Source organism: Nomascus leucogenys, chromosome 11 (assembly GCF_006542625.1).
Source record: "Nomascus leucogenys isolate Asia chromosome 11, Asia_NLE_v1, whole genome shotgun sequence".
Classification (NCBI taxonomy): Eukaryota; Metazoa; Chordata; class Mammalia; order Primates; family Hylobatidae; genus Nomascus; species Nomascus leucogenys.
In genome coordinates, this window is record NC_044391.1 from 117,086,218 (window position 1) to 117,102,677 (window position 16,460).

General features: G+C 45.0%; 1 protein-coding gene across 3 annotated transcripts in view; it reads right to left on the minus strand.

Annotated features, from left to right (window-relative positions):
* The window catches only part of PCYT1A (phosphate cytidylyltransferase 1, choline, alpha), a 49,496-nt gene extending 36,420 nt beyond the window's left edge, over positions 1 to 13,076 (minus strand). For 2 of the 3 annotated variants that reach the window (XR_004032372.1, XM_003280108.4), the window contains exon 1: positions 12,939 to 13,076. The gene's annotated coding sequence lies outside the window, so the exon portion shown is untranslated. Of the gene's footprint in view, positions 1 to 12,855 lie in introns of all 3 variants that reach the window. The other variant, XM_030823011.1, reaches the window with a different exon arrangement.
* Positions 13,077 to 16,460: the final 3,384 nt, after the last annotated feature.

A 16,460-nucleotide genomic window follows, 5' to 3' on the forward strand; every position in this document is an offset into this window, starting at 1 on the left:
CCAGCTACTCGGGAGGCTGAGGCAGGAGGATCGCTGGAACCCAGGAGACAGAGGTTGCAGTGAGCTGAGATCACACCACTGCACTCCAGCCTGGCAACAGAGCAAGACTCCGTCTCAACAACAACAACAAAAAAAAAGAATGGAGAAATAAGCTTTAGTGATCTATTGCACAGAATGGTGACTATAATAAATAATAATGCAGCCAGGCACGGTGGCTCACACCTGTAATCCCAGCACTTTGGGAGGCCGAGGCAGGCGGATCACAAGGTCAGGAGATTGAGACCATCCTGACTAACACAGTGAAACCCTGTCTCTACTAAAAATACAAAAAATTAGCCAGGCGTGGTGGCGGGCACCTGTAGTCCCAGCTGCTGGGGAGGCTGAGGCAGGAGAATGGTGTGAACCCGGGAGGCAGAGCTTGCAGTGAGCTGAGATCGTGCCACTGCACTCCAGTCTGGGCGACAGAGTGAGACTCTGTCTCCAAAAAAAAAAAAACCAAAACGAAATAAATAATAATGCATTTTATATTTCAAAATTGCTAAAAGAGTAGATTTTAAATGTTTTCACCACAAAAAAATAAGTATACAAGGCAAGGAATTTATTAGCTGGATTTCATCATTCCACAATGTAAACATGTATCGAAGTATCACATTGTATCCCATAAATATAAACAATTATTATCTATCAATTTAAAAAATTAAAGGCCAGGCGCAATGGCTCACGCCTGCAATCCCAGCACTTTGGGAGGCTGAGGTGGGCAGCTTACCTCAGGTCAGGAGTTTGAGACCAGCCTGTGCAACATGGTGAAACTCCATCTCTACAAAAATACAAAAATTAGCCAGACTTGGTGGTGCATTCCTGTAATCCCAGCTACTCAGGAGACTGAGGTGGGAGGATCACTTGAATCCGGGAGGCAGAGGGTGCAGTCAGCCGAGATCGCACCACTGCACTCCAGCCTGGGCAACAGAGCAAGACTCCGTCTCGAAAAATGAAAAAAAAAAAAATTAAGTACAAACTATTTTCTCAAGGAGGCTTCAATTAAGGCATGGAAAACACACACAGAGCTCCACCTCAAAAATGTTTATGATATTGGTATCCAAGAAGATGTTAAAAAAATGTTTATGATATAAAAATGCTCTTCAGGATTCTAATACCATGGGGTGAAAGTTTGCTGAGGAATAGGGTATTTGCAGTTACAAAAAATTGACCAGATGTAGTGGCACATGCCTGTAGTCCCAGCTACTTGGGAGGCTGAGATGGGAGGACTACTTGAGAACAGGAAGTCAAGGCTGCACTGAGCCATGATCGCGCCACTGCACTCCAGCCTGGACAACAAAGTGAGACCCTTTCTCAAAAAAAAAAAAAAAAAAAAGGCCACGTGCAGTGGTTCATGCCTGTAATCCTGGCACTTTGAGAGGCCAAGGCAGGCGAATCACCTGAGGTCTGGAGTTCAAGACCAGCCTGGCCAACATGGTGAAAATATAAAAATTAGCCAGGTTTGGTGGCGGGCACCTGTAATCCCAGCTACTCGGGAGGCTGAGGCAGGAGAATCGCATAAACCCAGGAGACGGAGGTTGCAGTGAGCCGAGATCACGCCATTGCACTCCAGCCTGGGTGACAAGAGACTCCGTTTCAAAAAAAAATAAAAGTATTTTTCTTTACCTGCTTACACTGTTATGTATTTATACTATTCCTTATCTGCTTACATACAGTTCTTCTATTTTCTAAAGATGACTTTTGGGTTTTACATTATATTCTACACTATTCTTTAAACTGAAGTCTTTAGATCCTTTGGATTTAAAATAAACATACCCACTGCTTTTTGGGTTTTAGTATAAGACACTTCTTTATCTCATTCACTTCTCAGGAGACGGAAAACATCTGGGTCACAGATATTCCATAATGATAACCCTAAAAGAATTTAGAAATTATGAATAGATTACTCCTCACGACTTTCCTCTAGAACTACTGCTGTTTAAACTTTACTCTGAGCTGGGTGCGGTGGCTCATGCCTGTAATCCCAGCACTTTGGGAGGCCAAGGTGGGTGGATCACATGAGGTCAGGAGTTCGAAACCAGCCTGGCCAACATGGTGAAACCCCAACTCTACTAAAAATACAAAAATTAGCTGGGCGTGGTGGTGCGCACCTGTAATCCCAGCTACTTGGGAGGCTAAGGCAGGAGGATCACTTGATCCCTGGAGGTGGAGGTCGCAGTGAGCCTAAATCACACGCCACTGCATTCCAGCCTGGGCGACAGAGCGACACTTTGTCTCAAAATAAAAATAACAATAATAAACTTTTACTCTGTAGGTCTCACAAGTTTTTTTCATTTTTCACCGGCCTTCTTACGCCATCCCAATGTTCTCTCACATCTACTAACTTATAACCGCAGCACCAAAGCATACAGAATAATAACTGATGTTTAAAATCATGGAAAAAGTTACCCCCAGTCTCCCTCCTGTTCCAATAGATGCTTGCCCGGACACATCACCTTTGCTACTGAGAAAGTATAGAGAAAAGATATGTGGGAGGATGAGGGTGTACTCAAGACAGTAAATACATCCTAACATCACGTTGGCTTCTTAATTTGTTACACTGAAACTTAGGTGTACCTAAAGCCACACCACCACGACAACTTTGATAACTTCCCAGTAACCATTTCGAATACCTCCAACAATGAGGAACAATATTTCTTGGACTCTCAGTTGATGATAAGTGCACCTCTGTCATCAACCAATACCATTCCAGTAAGGTACAGTGATGGCTCTGGAAAAGGAGGTGGCTTTAAATATCTACATTCAAAGGGGAAAAAAAATACACGCACACACACAGGCTGCCTTAATATCCCTGTTTGTCCAGCGGGCAATGGGACTGGGAAATGATCGCGCCTCCTCAGAGCCAATACAGTAGGAGGCGAACATGGGGCAGTGCATTACCTGATGCCCTGCAGACTGACCCTTAGGAATGAGACAGAAAGAAAAGTATTTGGAGATAGAATAGAGAACCTTCCTCAAGAGCCCTACTAGGATGGGCCAACACTTCCTGTTTGTTTAGTGGTTCATCCTCCAGAACACTTTCTTTGTCAAAAAGGCTATAACAGCCCGGTACAGTGGCTCATGCCTATAATCCCAGCACTTTGGGAGACCAAGGCGGATGGATTGCTTGAGCCAAGGAGTTCAAGACCAGCCTGGCCAACATGGCGAAACCCCATCTCTACTAAAAAGACAAAAAAGCCAGGAGTGGTGGTGCATGCTTGTAGTCCCAGCTACTTGGGAGGCTGTGGTGGGAGAATCGCTTGAACCCAGGATGCAGAGGTTGCAGTGAGCCAACATCATGCCACTGTACTCCAGCCTGGGTGGACAGAGCAAGACCTCATCTCAAAAAAAAAAAAAGCTAGGCCAGGTGTGGTGGCTCACACTTGTAATCCCAACACTTTGAGAGGCCGAGGTGGATCACCTGAGGTCAGGAGTTCGAGACCAGCCTGGCTAACATGGTGAAGCCCGGTCTCTACTAAAACTACAAAAATTAGCTGGGCATGGTGGCAGGTGCCTGTAATCCCAGCTACTCAGGAGGCTGAGGCAGGAGAATCGTTTGAACCCAGGAGGCGGAGGTTGCAGTGAGCCATGATCGTACCATTGCACTCCAACCTGGGTGACAAGAGTGAAACTTTATCTCAAAAAAAAAAAAAAAAAAAAAGGGCTGGCAGCCAGAATACAGCATTTGTAAGGCCTGATCTTTCCAACACTGCTGCCTATTCACTCCCTAGATAAGTCACCTTATCTTAATCACTGAAATTTGAGCACAGATTCTAAATATGGACATAAAAACCCACCCCCCAACACGCTGCCTGCTAAGTACATTAGTGTCTCCAACGTGCCCTCAAAATACAGAATGCAGTATCTGTGCCTGTGATTTTTACTCCGACTCACAAAGATCTGGCTCAGGTTCTGCTGACTCACCTACCAGTACACACTGCTTGCCTTGTTCCTCCACGTTCCAATAGATGCCTGCTGGGGCACATCAACTTTGCTAGACAAGTGGAAGATGTGTTTGTGGAGAGTGGGGTGGCACTGAGGAGACACTAAGGATACAGCGATTCGTATTTTTCCAATGCGAATGTCCTGAAGGAGACAGAATCTAGGTGCTGGCATGTCTATGCTTCAGTCTGAAAGATGAAAGGCTCCTACAAGTAGTTTTAGGGACTCCTATCCAATCCTTTCTTTTTTTTTTTTTTTGAGACATAGTTTCACTCTTGTTGCCCAGGCTGGAGTGCAGTGGCATGATCTCAGCTCACCGCAACCTCTGCCTCCCAGGTTCAAGCAATTCTCCTGCCTCAGCCTCCCGAGTAGCTGGGACTACAGGCGTGCACCACCATGCCTGGCTAATTTTGTATTTTTAGTAGAGACGGGGTTTCTCCATGTTGAGGCTGGTCTTGAACTCCTGACCTCAGGTGATCCGCCCGCCTCGGCCTCCCAAAGTGCTGGGATTATAGGCATGAGCCACCGCGCCCGGCCTATCCAATCCTTCCTATTCAACTTCCTTATGGCAAACAGACCTACCAAGCAAGAGAGGGATGGACTTTGCTTCCTGAACTATGTAACAATCTAAATATAGCAGAGTCCTCTCTTAGCCACAGGGGAAATGTTTCAAGACGCCAGCGGATGCCTGAACCCCTAGAGAGTATGAACCCCGATATGGACAGTTGTCCCTCGGAATCTGCAGGGCATTGGTTCCAGGATCTCCTGCAGATGCCAAAATCCACAGATGCTCAGAAGTCCCTTATACATATAAAACAGTGTCGAATTTGCATATAATCTATACCCCCTATATACTTTCAATCTTCTCTAGATTACTTACAACACCTAATACAAGGTAAATACTATGTAACCAGTTATTATACAATATTGGTTTTTTTATTTGTATTATTTTTTATTGTTGTATTGGTATTTTTATTTTTATTTTTATTTTTTTTCTGAGTATTTTCGATCCAAGTTTGGCTGAATCTGCGGATGTGGAGCCTGTGGCCACGGAGGGCTGACTCTGCTTTGTTTTCTCCCTATATACACAGAGCTATGAGAAAGTTTTATTTATAAATTAAGCACAGTAAGAGATCAACAGCAATAACTAATAATAAAACAATTATAACGATATACTGTAATAAATGTTATGTGAATGTGGCTGTTCTCTCTCGCTCTCAAAATATCTTACTACATCATACTCAACTACTTTCTGGCCGTGGCTGACTGTGGGTAACTGAAACCACGGAAAGTAAAACTGCGACTGAGGGTGAGCTCTCTTAGTAGCAAGTTGCAATTACATATGCTATTCCACATTTCAAAAATCGAACTCGAACTTGACCGATTACTACAAGGAACTATTTGCAAAAAGATGAGGCATAATTTTTCCTTTGCATTCTATTCCTGCCTTCCCCATCTCTAGGCCTACATTATCTTCCCCACTCAAACCCAATGCCCAGTATTTTTCTAGCAGCATACCAATGCCCAGTTCCAAAGCTGAGTGCACAAGCAGACTTTACATTTGGGATGTTTATCTGCGTCTACCGTGGTGGTGCTTAATAAGCTGGTGCTCTAAGAGGCAAGCTCTGGAAACTCAAGGGTTAAAGAGCATCTAATATTCCTGGCATTCATTAATCATATCGTCTTGCTGTACACTCAGGTCTTTCCGGAGATAACAGTGTAAGGACATTGCCCCCTATGTAAAGGCCCTTGAAGCTTGAGGGAGTATATGGCTAAGCAAAAGCAGGGAAAAGAGCTGGACTCACGAACCAGAAAATCGAGATGGGGGTCAGCAAACCACAGCTAGCTGGCCAAAGATGGCCCACTACCTGTTTTTGTAAGTAAAATTCGATCGGAACACAGCCATGTTCACTCACTGATGTATTTATTGTCCATGGCTGCTTTTGTGCTACAACAGCAGAGCTGAGTAGTCACAGATACTGTGTGACCTGCAAACCCTAAACTATTTACAATCTGGCCCGTTACTGAAAACGTTTGCTATCTCTCATCCTAGATGAAATCAGGACCAGCTTTATTAATAATTTGGTGGCAAATTCTACCTAAATTTACCCAATCTAAAGTGAAAAACAGTGTTAGAAATAGAATTATTTCGAGTGCAGTGGTGCAGTCATGGCTCACTGCAGCCTCGAACTGCTGGGCTTAAGTGATCCTCCTGCCTTACCCTCCCAAGTAGCTAGGACTACAGGCACATGCCACCACACCCAGCTAATTTTTTGTAGAGATGGGGGTCTCACTTTGTTGCCCAGGTTGGTCTCAAACTCCTGGCCTCCAGCAATCCTCCCACCTCAGCCTCCCAAAATGCTGGGATTACAGGTATGAACTATCACACCAGGCTGAGAACTTATAAATGTAAAACTGAGTTTCAAAACATGAGCTTCTCTGACAGATTAGTTCTAAACTAAAGCTCAATGTTACTTGTCATGAGCCCTATGAACTGTCACATTTAAGACCTTAGCTTTGAACTGGATCTCTTCCCTCTAATTTCGTCAGAGAAACCCTTATTCAACAAACACTGAGCGGCACTTACTCTGTACCAGACCCTGGGTTAGCCACGGGCACACATAATAAAGCTTATGCTCCTTCAGCCAGGGTTAGCCACGGGCACACATAATAAAGCTTATACTTCTTCGGCCTGGACACATAGTAGGATATTTCAGGAAAGAAAAAGCCATGAGGGACACATGTAATAGTTCTTACAGTTGAACAATTTTACTCTGCCACTATTCTACCAGAATATTTGGTGAGTAAACTCCTGTGTTTAGAATGTGATCTTCCTAGAGTGCGTTATGGAACTCATATCTCTAAGGCAGGGTCTATGATAGAATTCAGGAAGTCTGTGAATTTGGATGAAAAAGACTGTATCTTTATTTTCACTTCAGTTATGACATAAGCTACAGCAGTAATAGCAGACTTATTAGACAAATGGATTTGTTACCAGTAGAAATCATGGATATTTTCATATCATATCATACTTGTTATATTTTGATAACTATATATCAATATAATTCAATATAACTGGTTTTCTTTATAGTTCTATATATTTTATTTTTGCATATAAAAACATATTCCAAAAAGGAACTCTAAAAGCTTTCACCACACTGCCAAAGGAGTCCATAACACAAAAAAGATTAAGATTCCTATTCTGGCCGGGCGCGGTGGCTCACGCTTGTAATCCTAGCACTTTGGGAGGCCGAGGCGGGCGGATCACGAGGTCAGGAGATCGAGACCAGGTGAAACCCCGTCTCTACTAAAAATACAAAAAAATTAGCCGGGCGTGGTGGCAGGCGCCTGTAGTCCCAGCTACTCGGAGAGGCTGAGGCAGGAGAATGGCGTGAACCCGGGAGGCGGAGCTTGCAGTGAGCTGAGATTGCGCCACTGCACTCCAGCCTGGGCGGCAGAGCGAGACTCTGTCTCAAAAAAAAAAAAAAAAAAAAAAAAAAGATTCCTATTCTACGGTCAAAAAATAAAGAAACTTAATCACATTTAGGGTAATTCTCTGTATGTAAAAAAACTACCTGTTTTTTATTAAGGGTCATATGTTCATTTTCTATAGAGCAGGGACCACGTCATTATTTTTGGCAGCCTTCACTTCAAAACTGGTTTGCAAGTAGTTGTGAATGTGATATAACAGCCTAGCAGATTCATGGGTTCCCCTGGCTCACTGGCAGTCATCCTAGTCCAAACATAGAAAGCCTCAAACTAACGTAACTTTCAACTTGTGGTACAAGAGAATTCCCAAAAGGAAGCGAGAGGCCAGGCACGGTGGCTCACGCCTGTGATCCCAACACGTTGGGAGGCCGAGGCGGGTGGATCACTTGGGTCTGGAGTTTGAGACCAGCCTGGCCAACATGATGAAACCTCGTCTCTACTAAAATATAAAAATTAGCCAGGCGTGGTGGCGGGCGCCTGTAATCCCAGCTGAGGCAGGAGATCGCTTGAACCCAGGAGGCAGAGTTGGCAGTGAGCTAAGATTGCACCACTGCATTCTAGCCTGAGCAACAAGGCAAGACTTGATCTCAAAAAATAAATAAATAAAAAGAAAGAAAGAAAGAAAGGAGGGAAAAGACACACACAGAAAGCCTGCTATTAATATATATCTATTAACCTGGTTTACGAATGGTAAATACATGTAATTCAATTATTTACATTAATGAATAAGGTAGGTAACAAACCTAAAAGAATGCCAAATACGGCCGGGCGCGGTGGCTCACGCTTGTAATCCTAGCACTTTGGGAGGCCGAGGCGGGTGGATCACGAGGTCAGGAGATCAAGACCACGGTGAAACCCCGTCTCTACTAAAAATACAAAAAAATTAGCCGGGCATGGTGGCGGGCACCTGTAGTCCCAGCTACTCGGAGAGGCTGAGGCAGGAGAATGGCGTGAACCCGGGAGGCGGAGCTTGCAGTGAGCCGAGATCGCGCCACTGCACTCCAGCCTGGGCAACAGAGCGAGACTCCGTCTCAAAAAAAAAAAAAAGAATGCCAAATATGAGGCTCATTTCTTTTTATCTTCTGAGGTGGCGCTTCGGCACATGCTGCAAACATGAAGAGGTACATTCCTTGAATTTACTGGCTAAATTGTAGAAAGGAATTAGGATTTAAATTCTGCCACAAATAATCCACAAAGCAATTAACAAAACAAATCACAGATGAAACACGTGTCTAAGTATTCATTTGACAGGAATACTGTGAAAAGAGAAGTTTAGGACTAAAAACAGAAAGGTTTACGCTTAGGAAAGGGGTTCAAGGACTTAGGGAAAAGGAGATGCCAGAAGCTGCCAGCAGATAAGCAGGAGGGTTGACAAGGCCTAAAGTGCTGATCCCTCACTCTCCCAAGTCACCCCTTTTTCTAATATGCTCGATGTGTGATGTCAAAGATATACAAGCAGCCAGCCACAATCCTGAGCAAAAAACGGACTCTCTCAGTCCCGTGATAATTGGCAAGTACCCTGACTTCAGGGTTTCTCTAACTGGAAAAAAATCCAAGAAGAAAATGACTTTTACAAAAATGTATTCTTTCCAATCTATTTCAAGGTAACACAAACTTTGATGTAAGGGAGACCTATTTCTGCTTGATTCAGAAAGGGAAATTTCTATTAGTAGAAAAGTCAGAAGGTCTGCTTCAGATCAGTTATGTAAATACTTAGAAAAGCATGATGCTTGAGTAAGAACTCTACTATTATTAGCAGATATTTTGCCATTATCCATCATTAATAACAATGGAAAATTATGCTTGCTTTTTATTTGAGCATTTCAAAAACTAATTCTCATCAGCACTTATAACATCTCTAGGAGAGGTTATTCAGATCCCTAGGGAAATACTGTTTAACTTAAAGGCTAGACAGCTCTCAATTATAAATGGAGTCAGGTGGTTTACAAACTCTATGAAATTATATATAAAATTTGGTAAGTTCACATATATTTCAGATTATTAAAAGGCTGTTTAATCATAAGAAGAGTTACCTCTGGCCATGGTTAGAAAATCTAAAACGAGAAAGCAATAATGCTTTCCATACATAGTCACAGGGCGGGTCAATGTTAACATCAGAGAAAGTCACCAGGGACTGCTAAATCCAGGCCTCTATCTAACTAGACCATTCTTCTTAAGGGATCACATATCCAAAAAGCAGGTCCCCAAGGAAAATAAAACCCCACTGCTTATGGGAGGAGAATCACAGACTGAGGGGAAATGAAGCTCATTCTTTATCAACCAGGCCATCATGCTAGTTTTCAAAGGGAATTTGCAAAGCAAATCTTTTGTCCTACAAAAAGATTCATTTCATTCAGCAAAGAAAAAAGACCCTAGATCGAGTGCTGATGAGTCCCAAGCCTCTTCCGCAGTCTGTTACCTTGAAGCATGGATACTGTTCCAGAAGAAACCCTCGGGTAGTTCCTTTTAGCGACGTAGAATGTAAGTCAAGTAAACATCTAATGTGCTAGAAAAAGGTGTAACTAGCCAACTTATTTAGCCAAGAAAAGGCTATCCCCCGCCATTCTCAACTCATTCCCATTCAAGAACCTATCTGAACTCTATTCCCCTATTATGGAGTGTAGGAGGCAGGAGTGGTTATCAGATTAATACAGTGTCCGATAAATTAAATGACCTCATACTTCTCCTATTATAAAAAGCACTGGTGGCACAATCAGTAGCACCTTCTAAAAAAAGCTGTAAGGCCGGGCACGGTGGTCACGCCTGTAATCCCAGCACTTTGGGAGGCTAAGGCTAGTAGATCACCTAAGGTCGGAAGTTTGAGACCAGCCTGGCCAACATGGTGAAACCCTGTCTCTACCAAAAATACAAAAATTAGCCGGGCGTGGTGGCGCATGCCTGTAGTCCCAGCTATTCAGGAGGCTGAGGTAGGAGAATCGCTTTGAACCAGGAGGCGGAGGTTGCAGTGAGCTGGGATCATGCCAGCGCACTCCAGCCTGGGCAACAGAGCGAGACTCTGTCTCAAAAATAAATAAATAAATAAATAAATAAATAAATAAATAAATAGGGCTGTAAGAGAGAAGGAAGTAGTAACATTCACTTTAATTTCATCTACATCACTCACAGCCCTAAAGAAAGGGAATGTGTAGGAAATAAAGTCAGCAGCTAAAGCTTCATTTACATTACTCATAGTGTGGTCTCATTCCTAGTATGCCAGGCTTGGCCTCCAGTGTACAAATCATTGAATTAGAGAGCTAAGTACATTGAAGTCTCTCCCATGTGGCATTCCAATCACCACTATTGACATTGCGAGTGTCATCATTTTGTCCACCTTTCTTTCTCATCATGATCATAGTTTACTATTACTGCACCAAATCCCATTCTCAATATCTTTTTTTTTTTTTTTTTTTTTTTTGAGACGGAGTCTCGCTCTGTCGCCCAGGCTGGAGTGCAGTGGTGCGACCTCAGCTCACTGCAAGCTCCGCCTCCCGGGTTCACGCCATTCTCCTGCCTCAGCCTCCCGAGTAGCTGGGACTACAGGCGCCCGCCACCACGCCCGGCTCATTTTTTGTATTTTTAGTAGAGACGAGGTTTCACCGTGTTAGCCAGGATGGTCTCGGCCTCCCAAAGTGCTGGGATTACAGGCATGAGCCATCACGCCCGGCCTCAATATCTTTTTACTAGCAATTACCTGTACTTGCCAAATCACTAAATATCAAGATAAATAGGCTCTGGAGGTCATATCTTCCTTCCTACTTCCATTTTATTGTTGGTAGATTATTTTCTGTCCCTATCTTGAGTTTCCTTCCCAACCCTTGTTCCTATGCTCAAAGCTTCCCGTTCCTCATTAGCAGTTTCTGATACCATAAACCCCTAAATCCTCACTGCCTCTACAAATATCACTGTCCTTTTTTTTTTTTTTTTTTTTTTTTTTTTTGAGACAGGGTCTCCCTCTGTCACCCAGGCTGGAGTGCAGTGGTGCAATCTAGGCTCACTGCAACCACTGCCTCCTGGGTTCAAGCAATCCTCCTACCTCAGCCTCCCCAGTAGCAGGGATTCCAGGCATGCGCCACCACACCCGCCCAGTGTCCCTATTTCAATATAATTTCTGGTTCTCCCAACTGAGATGCCGAGTTTCAGCTCTCATAGCTAGTCACCTCAATTACATTCAGGAAGCCTCCTCCAGTTAGGCCAGGCTAATACAGCCTGTTCCCAATTGCATCTTTGTACTTCCAAACAATTCCCTATTCATAGAATCATTACATTTTAGAACCAAAAGAAAACTCAGAAATCATCTGGTCCAATGTTTTTCAAACTTTTAAAGTACATTTTGCTTCTTACACTTTGAGATGTACAAAATCTATTTTACATCATAATCTCATACGCACATAACTCAAACAAATCACATGAAACAATACTTACCCTTACTATGTAAACACACTGAAAGTTTCTATTCTATTCCACTTTTTAAAAGAAAAGTACAGGTTCAGGCCAGGCGCGGTGGCTCACACTTGTAATCCCAGCACTTTGGGAGGCCTAGGCGGGTGGATCACCTGAGGTCAGCAGTTCAAGACCAGCCTGGCCAACATGGAGAAACCCCGTCTCTACTAAAAATACAACAATTAGCCGGGCATGGTGATGGATGCCTGTAATCCCAGCTACTAGGGAGGCTGAGACAGGAGAATCGCTTGAACCAGGGAGGTGGAGGTTGCGGTGAGCTGAGATCGCGCCACTGCGCTCCAGCCTGGGCAACAAGAGCGAAACTGTCTCAAAAAAATAAAAAGAAAAAAAGTACAGGTTCCATCCACTAAATTGGTTTCACAGCTCAATACCAGGAAGAAACCCATAGTGTGGGAGGCATTAAACTAGTCCAAACTTCCATTTACTGATGAAGAAACTGTAACTCAGTAGTGAGGTTTGTCCGTAAAAATTAAACTCAGGCCTGTTAAGTTCCAGACCAGTGTTCTTTCCACTAACGACCTTCTCTGCCCAGTCACCGCCAATCACACCCCGTGCCCAAACGCAACCCTACAGCACCATCGCCCACCGCGGATCCCACCCTCTTCTCCAAGGCAGCCCCTCGAAGTCACTGCTCCGGGTCGGAGTCCCCTCGCGGCCGCTGCTCGTGCTCCCTTAGGTCAGGGTCCCCCACGGTCACTACCAATCGATCAGAGTCTCCTTGGAGTCCTTGCCCCTTGGTCATAGTGCCTTGCGGTCACTGCCTCATACTTCCTCGGTCCAAGTGCCGTCGCAGCCCCGGCCTCGCGCTCTCCGGGGTCACCGTGTTTCGCATTCACTGCTCCTGGGTCACAGTCCCCTCGCTGTCACTGGCCCTCGGTCACAGTAGCCTCGCAGCCCCTGGCTCCCACTCCCCTGGCTGTCACTTACCACTCTTCCTCAGTCACAGTCGCCTCGCGGTCCCAGCCCCACAGTTTGTCCTCTCAAACAGAGACGCAAAGATAGGCACACACCTGCAGCTCACGCTCCCCCGAGCCCGGTCCGGTCGGATTTCTGGCCGGCGCCGCGTCACTGACTAGGGAAGTTGAGGAGCTTGCGGGGAGACGCCCGGGGAAGGCAGCTGATGGAAGAGCCAGCCGGAAGTCCCGCCTACTTCCCCCACCTCTGTCAATCCGACTAGGACTTCTCCTTGAAAACCACGACTCCTGACATAGTAGTTCCGCCTCCTCAGAGGCCCCGGGGATGAAGTGACCCAGCAGAAATACCAGAGACCGGAGACGGAATGGCCCAGGGTCCGTCTCCACCCGGAACCGGAGGATGCAGCGAAGACGTCTCCTCGAAGTGGGATACGGATGTGAACCGGCCCAAGTGCTCGCCGGTCCATCAAGACGCGCTGCCCGGCTGCTCCCGTGTCCCAGCTCGGGCTGTGTCCGCGCAGGCGGGCCTGTGCGCGGAGGTCCTCCCGCTGCACCCCCGCACCCGGGCAGCCACCGTGCAGGAGGACCGGGCGCCTTCAGCGGAGACGCCCCGACTGCGGCTGCCTCGCCGCAGCGTCAGCTTTTACCTACGTGGGGATGGAAGGGGAATTTACGACCGCCAGTCCAGTCCGCTGAAAACCTGTGGCTGACCCCACCCTCTTCCTTTTTCTGACCCACGCTGGCCCAAAAAAAAAAAAATCCCTAGGGATCCACTGGGAGCTAGTTGAGCAGGATGGATTAAGACACGTGTCGCAGGGTGTATGGTGGAAAGAAACGTTTTCCTTTGCTAGAATGAACCTTGGGAAGGATCCCTTTTGATTCCGTAGATGTAAGAGGCTACACAGTATTATGGAAGAAGGATGTAAAAAAATTATTATTTTTTAGTTACCAACTGGACTGAAGTAAAAGACCTTTTTAACTTATTTACTTATTCTTTTATTTTTTTAAAGACGGAGCCTCACTCTGTCGCCCGGGCTGGAGTGCAGTGGCGCTATCTCGGCTCACTGCAGCCTCCGCCTCCGGGGTTCAAGGGATTCTCGTGCCTCATCCCGAGAAGCTGGGATTACAGGCATGCGCCACCACGCCCGGCTAATTTTTGTATTTTTAGTAGAGTCGGGGTTTCACCATGATGGTCAGGTTGGTCTCGAACTCCTGACCTCAAGTGATCTGCCCACCTCGGCCTCCCAAAATGTTGGGATCACAGGCCACCGCGCCCAGTCAACTTTTTGTTGTTGTTGTTGTTGTTGTTGCTTTGCTTTTTTTTTTTATTTTGCTTTTTTTGTCTACCTCAAGGGTATCCAATCTTTTGGCTTCCCTGGGGCACATTGGTAGAAGAGGAATTGTCTTCAGCCACACATAAAGTACACTAACAGTAACAATAGCTGATGAGCTTTAAAAAAAATAGCAAAAAAAAAAAACCTCATGTGTTTCAGAAGTTTACAAATGTGTGTTGGGCCGCATGCAAAGCTGTCGGGCCGCGGCTTGGACAAGCTTGGTCTACGTGCTTAACTTGAAAGCGGCTGAGAAGAAATAGGATGGGTATAACTGCGCATCTGCTGAGGAGCCTCCGGGGGAAAAAGGATTTAAATCTTAATTTCAAATATGTCTTTGAACATGGCGGATAGACTAAGGTAACCCAAATAAGGACAGTTAACTGGAGAAGACACCGGGGTCTCCAGGGGGAACTACAAAAATAGCGTTCAGATAGTAACCAACATCAGAATCTCAGACAGTCTTAAGGGAGGATGAATTTCATACGACCCTGACACTGGACAAAATGGATGGGTGTTTAGGCCAATAAGCTATGTAAGACATAGGATGGCAAGAGCTGAGCAAAAACACTGTGTGAGAAAGATGAAGGCAACAATTCAGAATGTAGGAAAAAGCAGCCAGGCATGGTGGTTCATGCCGGTACTCCCAGCATATTGGGAGGCCAAAGCAGGAGGATCACTTGAAGCCAGGAGTTCAAGACTAGCCTGGGCAACAGAGCAAGGCCTCATCTCTATAAAAAATAAAATTACTGTTGGGAGGCCGACGTGGGCAGATCACAAGGTCAGGAGTTCGAGACCGGCCTGGCCAACATGGTGAAACCCCGTCTCTACTAAAAATACAAAATTAGCCAGGCATGGGGGCGCATGCCTGTAATCCCAGCTACTCAGGAGGCTGAGACAGGAGAATCTCTTGAACCTGGGAGGCTGAGGTTGCAGTGAGCCAAGATGGTGCCACTGCACTCCAGCCTGGGCAACAGAGTGAGACTCTGTCTCAAAAAATAAATAAATAAAATAAAATTACTGGCCAGGTGTGGTGGCTCACACCTGTAATCCCAGTACTTTGGGAGGCCAAGGCAGGCAGATCACTTGAGGCCATGAGTTTGAGACCAGGCTGGCCAACGTGGCAAAACCCCATCTCTACAAAAAAAAAAAAAATACAAAAATTAGGTGGGCATGGTGGTGCCTGCCTGTAATCCCAGCTATTCGGGAGGCATGAGAATCTCTTGAACCCAGAAGGCAGAGGTTACAGTGAGCCGAGATCATACCACTTCACTCCAGCCTGGGCAACAGGGCAACACTCTGTCTCAATAAATAAAAAAATAAAAATAAACATTTTTTTAAAAATAGCCATGTGTGTTGGCATGCCTGTAGTCCCAGCTACTCAGGAGGCTGAGGTGGCAGGATCACTTGAGCCTAAGAGTTCAAGGCTGCAGCAAGTTACAGTCCCGCCACTGTGCCCCAGCCTGGGCAACAGAACAAGGCCCATTCTCTGAAAATCAAAATAAATAAATAAATTCAAAAGTTATTTTAAAGATGTAGGAAAAAGCTTTATGCACAAATAAAGCCATGTCTTTATTTTTTATAATAGTGAAAAATCAGAAAGAAGCAGACCCTCAATAAGGAACTGGCAAAAATAACAATATGGTATAACCTACTGAAATAAATGCTGCTATTAAGTCATGCATCTTAAAATCATAATGCAAATAAAATGACATAAAAACTGTTCATAACATCATGAGAAATGAAAAATGAGGGTATAAAATTATGTTTTTTAAACCTTGGAAATAAAAAACATTGGTAGAAAATATACCAAAATTTTTACCGTTGGTTATGTTTGAACAATTGAAATGGATTTTCCCCTACTTTTTTCTCTGTGTTCCAAGTGTAACAAGAATATAGTACGGCCGGGCGCAGTAGTTCACACCTGTAATCCCAACACTTTGGGAGGCTGAAACGGACGGATCATGAGGTCAGGAGTTTGAGACCAGCCTGGCCAATATGGCGAAACCCCGTCTCTAGTAAAAATACAAAAATTAGCTGGGCGTGGTGGCACTTGCCTGCAGTCCCAGCTACTTGGGAGGCTGAGGCAGAAGAATCGCTTGAACCCAAGAGGCGGAGGTTGCAGTGAGCCGAGATCGTGCCACTGCACTCCAGCCTGGGCGACAGAGAGAGACTCTGTCTCAAAAAAAAAAAAAAAAAAAGAGAGAGAAAAAGAAAGAAAGAAAGGAACAGAACATAGTGTAACAAAATCAAAACATTAAAAATATAAGGCCTAAAACACAACAGA